The sequence below is a fragment of the Saccopteryx leptura genome, chromosome X (assembly GCF_036850995.1).
Source record: "Saccopteryx leptura isolate mSacLep1 chromosome X, mSacLep1_pri_phased_curated, whole genome shotgun sequence".
Taxonomy (NCBI): Eukaryota; Metazoa; Chordata; class Mammalia; order Chiroptera; family Emballonuridae; genus Saccopteryx; species Saccopteryx leptura.
In genome coordinates, this window is record NC_089516.1 from 10,505,348 (window position 1) to 10,511,988 (window position 6,641).

Consider the following 6,641-nt stretch of genomic DNA (forward strand, 5'->3'; position numbering starts at 1 on the left):
ACCTAATTAATAACCTCATACTTAGTTAACAATTTTTATATCAAATCTTCTTTGTTAAAACAACTAGTGTCATTTTTGTCTCCTTGCTAGACCTTGACTGATATGCATTCCATTCAGCTTTTTGATATGTCTTCTATGGGAGTGCTTGTCTAAATTACTATTTTCCAAATACTGAAATTGGAAACCCCTCAAATGCTATTATTATGTTGTATAAACAAGTCTCCATTCATTCACTGCATCATCACTAAAGCCAAACTATGCAGCCTTTGCTTTTGCTCCAAGATAAATGATGAGAAGGTCCTCCTTCTGTAAAGTGTCCTTATTCTGTTTCATTGGGTTAGGGGAGAGACTTTCACCTCTTTTAGTAGAGATGTACAACCCTGATCCCATAGGGTATGTCCCCCCTTCAAGCTGGGTAGAATGAATGGTGATCTGGTTTGAGTTTAAAGATTCATAAAAAACAGTTGACATGGCCACAGAACTCCAGGTATTGGTAGCATGAGTGTGGTCTTACCACTTCATTCTGGATATTGCTTCAGGCTGAAGATGGTTCACTATCCATCTAGGCTTCTTAGGCTCCCAGTGATGTAGATAGCAAGGGTCTAGGCCCGTGATGTCTCCATCACGGAGCAACCAAACCGCACTGCGATTGGCCCACCATGAAAGCTGGAATGCACACTAGTGGGCAGAGGGACCAGGTTGACCAGCACTGCAAAAGTGGGTGGTTTGTTAAAAAGGTTTGCCATCACAGGTCAGGTCTAGGCAATCATCTGGTCCAATGCCCTCATTCCTAAATGAAGAAAAACTGAGTCCAGAGGTCTCATGGCCCAATGAGTACAAAGTTAGGATTAGGAAGACAGAGTCCTGACTCCATAGTTCTCCTTCCATTCTTGGCTTTAGATTCTTACATACCCACTTACCCACCCACCTACAGCCTATCATCTGCCTTGTCTCCTGTTCTTTCTTCAAGTCCTGTCCACTCTTCTAACCCATTGGTCTCCCATCAGCCTTAATGCTTGTTGTACTCCAGCTAAGCTGTTCCCTAAGCATAACATTAATCCCCTTTCCTCTGAACCTTTGTCACCATTGTTTCCTCTGCTTAGAATTCCTTTCCCTCCTAATCTATCATAGGCCCAACCATCTTCAGGGTCAATTCAAGTGGTGCTCTGTCATTGGTTCTTCCCTAGAATACAAAACTGAAAATAATTTCTCCATCCTCTGTATTACTATGAAACTGTATTTCTATCAGACCATCCATTAGTTCTGCCTTATATTATAGTTGCTTATGCCCATTATCCTCTATAAAATTATAATCCACTTGCATGCAGAAATTCTTTCATCTTTGACCTTCCTCAGTGCCTATCATAGAAGCTTCAACATAGTAATAATAATAATTAGCAATTATTGAGTGTTTACTACATGTTAAGCACCATGTTTAAAGGTTTACATGAATTGGGTCATTTACTTCTCCCAATAACCATATGAAGTAAATACCATCATTAGTCTCATTTTACACACAAGGAACCTAAAACACAGAAAAGTTAAGAAACTTGCCTAACATAATACAGCTGGGGAGTTGGTCTCAGGGCTGCTGAAGTCTTAAGTTCAAGCTCTTATGCACAATACTACACTTCCTTCTAAGGACTGTATGAGCATTTGAATTCATTTCACTGTTATTAAATACAGAAAAGATCATTTTTATTTAAAAAATTAAGTATTTGACTCTAAGAATAGTTGCCCTCCTAGAAAGAAGGCAAAAAAGGAAACACTAAATAAAAGGTTAATATCACTCAGATTGTCCTCAGTAAGAAGTTGAATGAGTCTGACCAAGCAGTGGCACAGTGGATACAGGGTCAGACTGGGATGCGGAGGACCCAGGTTCGAAACCCTTAGGTCACCGGCTTGAGCATGGGCTCACCAGCTTGAGCACAAGGTTACTACTGGCTTGAGCGTGGGATCATAGACATGACCTTATAGTCGCTGGCTTGAGCCCAGGGTTGCTGACTTGAGCAAGGGGTCACTTGCTCTGCTGCAGCCACTCAAGGCACATATGAGAGAGTAATCAATGAACAACTAAGGAGACTAAGGGGCAGCAATGAAGAATTGATGCTTCACATATCTCTCCTTCCTGTCTGTCCCTATCTGTCCCTCTCTCTGTCTCTGTCACAAAAAAATTAAATGAGCTTCATCAAATTATTTAAAATATTTTATCACCTCTATGTATAAAGAGTAAAGTATAAGTCCTCCTCCCTCCCAAAATGATTATATGAAGTGTAGTGTTGTTTATGAAACCTTTAAAATCCATGCAAGTATAGGGAACAACATAAATCATTATTAGTTGGCTTAAATTTTATGAGCCTCCTTATGGATCAGAAGGGCTGGAATCACCTCAGGAGTCTGCCAATCTTGTGTGGGTGTGGACTTATTATGTTTTATTTTTATCACCTCAAATGGAACATAGCCAACTACAGCAATTTCAATTCTGTGGGAGCCTAAAGATTAGTCCTGTAGGGATCCTTTTCCTCTATGAACCCCCAAACCACTAGCTAGTTGAAGAGGTTTTAAATGCAAGGATACACAACCAACTATTTCTCAGAACAGGGCCTTCTGAAGCATTTGGCTTGAAGAAAAGAAACCTGAGGAGTTAGATCACAGTTGGCCAGAGTTACTATTGTATTTCACTTGGAGAAACTACAAGGAGGTGATGGGTTAGCAGCAAGGTCGGGCACAGCTTTGGGTTTACCTGAGAGGCTGTGCGGTGAAGTGTTAAAGCAACAGACACTAGATTTCCCATCTGGTCCACCACTGCCATTTAATAGTTTGGTGACATTGCCTAGCCTACCTACACTGTCTAATCTGCACTTTCCTGCTGTGTCAAATGGGGATAACGATATTCATCTTAAAAGGTTGTTATGATGACTTAATAGCACAGTTCGGCTTCCCAAACTTGAGTCATTCACATATCACCGTATCAGTGAGGGTAATTTTGAGGAAAGTTTAGTTAAGGGATCTGTTACAAAAGTGTGGGCAGGATTGAAGGAAACCAGCTAAGGGGTAGTACAGCACACAAGGCTAGCAATTGCAGGGGGCTGTTATCACACCAGGCATGAAAGGGGCAAGAGGAGAAAGCATGGGCAGAATTGGGGAGCTACTTAGAGAAGGCAGCAAGATGTGACCCAGTAAACCTATAGGGACTCTTGCTGGAGAGGAAGCAGGAAACTGAAAAAGTGTCCTAACCTCACTTTCTTTCCCACCATCTCCTACTGGGGTTCCCTGTGAGCTGAGCCCAGCCAGAAGCAAGGAAGCCCATGATGTGAGCCATGAAGATTAGCCTCCCAAGAAGGAGGGGGAGTTAGGTGAGCCAGGACAGGCAAATAGAAACAATCCTACACAATGTCTTTATTAGCATTTGCCCATTTCCCCAGTTAAAACAGATGCCCCTTCTATTAACTGAAATACGTCTAGTTTACAGAAGACTTCTTAAGTCTCATCCTAAGCAGTGATATCCATGGATGTGCTAGTTTCTTCTCTGTATTATACACTTTGGGAAACTTGGCCCCAGTTCAGCAGTTGGAACATAGTAAATACTCAATAAAGTAATCATCTCTGTTGCTGGATGTCACAGATGATCACTTTGTGCATAATGAAACTAACTTTTAAAAACACATGGTACTATTAAAAATGCAATATTTTCTCAATGTATTTTTTAACTGGAGATTGCTAATTTATAGATAAGATGACATAAATGAGTTTTGTTTATTTGTTTTATAACTGGCTCACCTTAATGAATTTGATTATTTGGCCCATTGGTTTTTCATTTGATTCTTTTGGCTTCTTAAGGCAAACAAGTAAATCATCTGGGAATGTTGACAAGTTTTTCTACTTGATGCTATTTAACATCATACCACAGTGGCTAAAACCTACAGGGCAATGTTGAACAACAATGGAACAAGAATGGTGATGTCAGGAGTTTTTTGTTTTTTCCTTACTTTAATGGAAATCCTTCTAGCACTTTTGCCATTTATTGATTTGGTACCATTAAACAAACTGTTGGTTTATGAAAGACTCTTTACTTTGGAAGTGTACTTATATTCTTAGTGAACTAAGAATTATTAGGAATGGACATTATATCTTATCAAATGCCTCTTAGATATCTGTTGAGACTTTTCAATCCTAGAATAAATCCTGCTGGAGGCCCTGGCTGGTAGAGCATCAGCCTGGTGTGTGGATGTCCCGGGTTTGATTTCTCCTGGTCAGGGCACACATGAGAAGTGCTCATCTGCTTCTTCACCCCTCCCCCTCTTGCTTCTCTCTCTCTCTCTCTCTCTCTCTCTCTCTCTCTCTCTCTCTCTCTCTCTCTCTCTCTCCTCCCCTCCTGCAGCCATGGCTTGATTGGCACAAGTTGGCCCTAGGTGCTGAGGATGGCTCCATGGCCTCTGCCTCAGGTGCTAAGAAGAGCTCAGTTGCTGAGTAATGAAGCAGCAGCCTCAGATGGGCAGAGCCTAGTGGGCTTGCCAGGTGGATCCTGGTCGGGGCATATGTGGGAGTCTATCTGTCTGCCTCCTCTCCTCTCACTGAATAAAAAAAAATCCTCTGGATTATGGTGTATAATTCTTTTAGTATATTGCTTTGCTCTTTTTCCCTAGAAGAGTTAAATCTTAGTTGCACAAAAGGAAAGTGTATATGCCTAAAAGTCATTTTCAGGGTTTTGAAGAAATAAGAGTGCTTTAAACTAAAATGCAAATCGTTTATTCTTATGAAGAATAAATATGTAAGAGTGAAATTGTATATTGTACATACAGTAATGTTTAAAGTAACAATGTATAAGAAATAACTGTAATTGCAGGCTCCCAACAGTTCTGTAGGCTACTGAGTCCCTCTTCTACCTCCTGCACCTTAGCAGTTTCTCAAAGAATATAGAGACTGAAATGTGGAAGATTCTAAATAGTCAAAATTTAATATTCAGGTTAGAATCCAAGCTGAGATGAAGTTGGGCCTTGCAGATCTGCCTACTTTTCTGAAACTAGATCCAGCATCAGACTTTTCTCTTTTGTCTCTAGTTAGAGTAGGTATATTTATCCCAGTATAAGCAAGGGCAACTAATTAAGCAAGTGACAAGCCAAAAATATAATGTAAGAAAGCTGTACGTATGTTGTAAAGTGTACATGGGAGTGGGGGATACATGCATATGCATGAATGAGATACAAGCCAAGCTTGTAATCTGCATAAATTTGGGCAACCCTGTTGTCCACCTCAGCTCAGTGCTACATTCAGGAGAAATACCACCTCAACAACCCAAAATAACTGAAAAACTATTTAATATTTTCCTGTGCAATCAACAAAATGCACAGCAGCAATTCATAACACAGAGCCAAGTTCCTCTTTGCTCATCTTTCTCCCCAAAGCCCCATTTCATCACAACCCAACAATTGCCCCTTCTTTTTCCCATCTCTCAAAAGCCTCCTGAGCTTTCTCTCCTTTGCCATCTCTTACCTTCCAGATTCATTCTTTCCTCTGCCTTTCTCAGTGTAAACAAATCAAGCTCTTTTTTGGTTCAGTGCCTCACCCATTGTGCAGATCTGCACATTAAGGCTCAAGAATTATCCTTAGCAAAACGCTTAGCAGGGAGGATTTTTATTTTGTTTTGTTTTCCTATAACACGTACAGAAACAAATTTCCTAGGCAATCCTCAGCCTCTTCTTACCCAGGACTTTAATTTTCCTCCTCCAGCAAACATTTCACCATGCTCTCTCTTGATGGATTCCAATCCCCCTATCCCCACCAACTCGATTATAGAACAACTAAGGAACAACAAAGAGGACAAAAGCAGGGAGAAAAAAAAGACCTTTGTAGCTCAGGACCTGGAAAAGGAATTCTATGAGTAATGGAGTGTTGGGTCTGTTGGCAAAATTATGGTCACAAAAAGTGCCATCTCTTCTACTTGGCCTGGTTCCCCTGAAGCTGAAGTTTCCCAAAAAGTATTATTAAGGCCTCAAGAAAGAGGTACAGGAAGAACAAGGCAGCATTAATCTGTCTTTCTGCTTCTTAAAGCTGGAGGGTTTTCAAGGGCTGAGATTCATCTAGATGGAGGAGGGTTCTGCCTGCCTTGGGCAGTTTCCACTCAGCCCTTGCCCTCTGCCATCACCCTCTCAGTCTCTAAAGCCCAGACACCCCTTCCAGTGGAGTGAGGAGCCTATTTTTAAAAGACCAGGCATATTCTGAATGAATAATGACTTCTCTTTTTCTCCACCCGGTGCCAATCAGTGACTCATCAACCATTTTCTAAATGACTATGTTTTCATTCCCCAGTTTCCCTCGCACTGCAGTATTAGAGAAGATTAAATACAGCCTCTCGCTGCTTCCCTCTGCTTTTCTGCATCTTGTTTTAGAGGTGGTAATACCCCCAAAATAGAAGTGTTTCTTTGAATGCTGATCATTTAGTGACAAGTAAATACACACACACACACACACACACACACACACACACACACACACACACACATGCTGTGGTGTTAGGAAAAGGTCTGTACGACTTCCAGGAGGATGTTGTGTGAAAAGAGAAGTGGAATCTTGGGCTCTGAAAAATGTGATATCTCAACTAGACCCCATTCCCTCCCTGCCCCACACCCCCAACTACACTT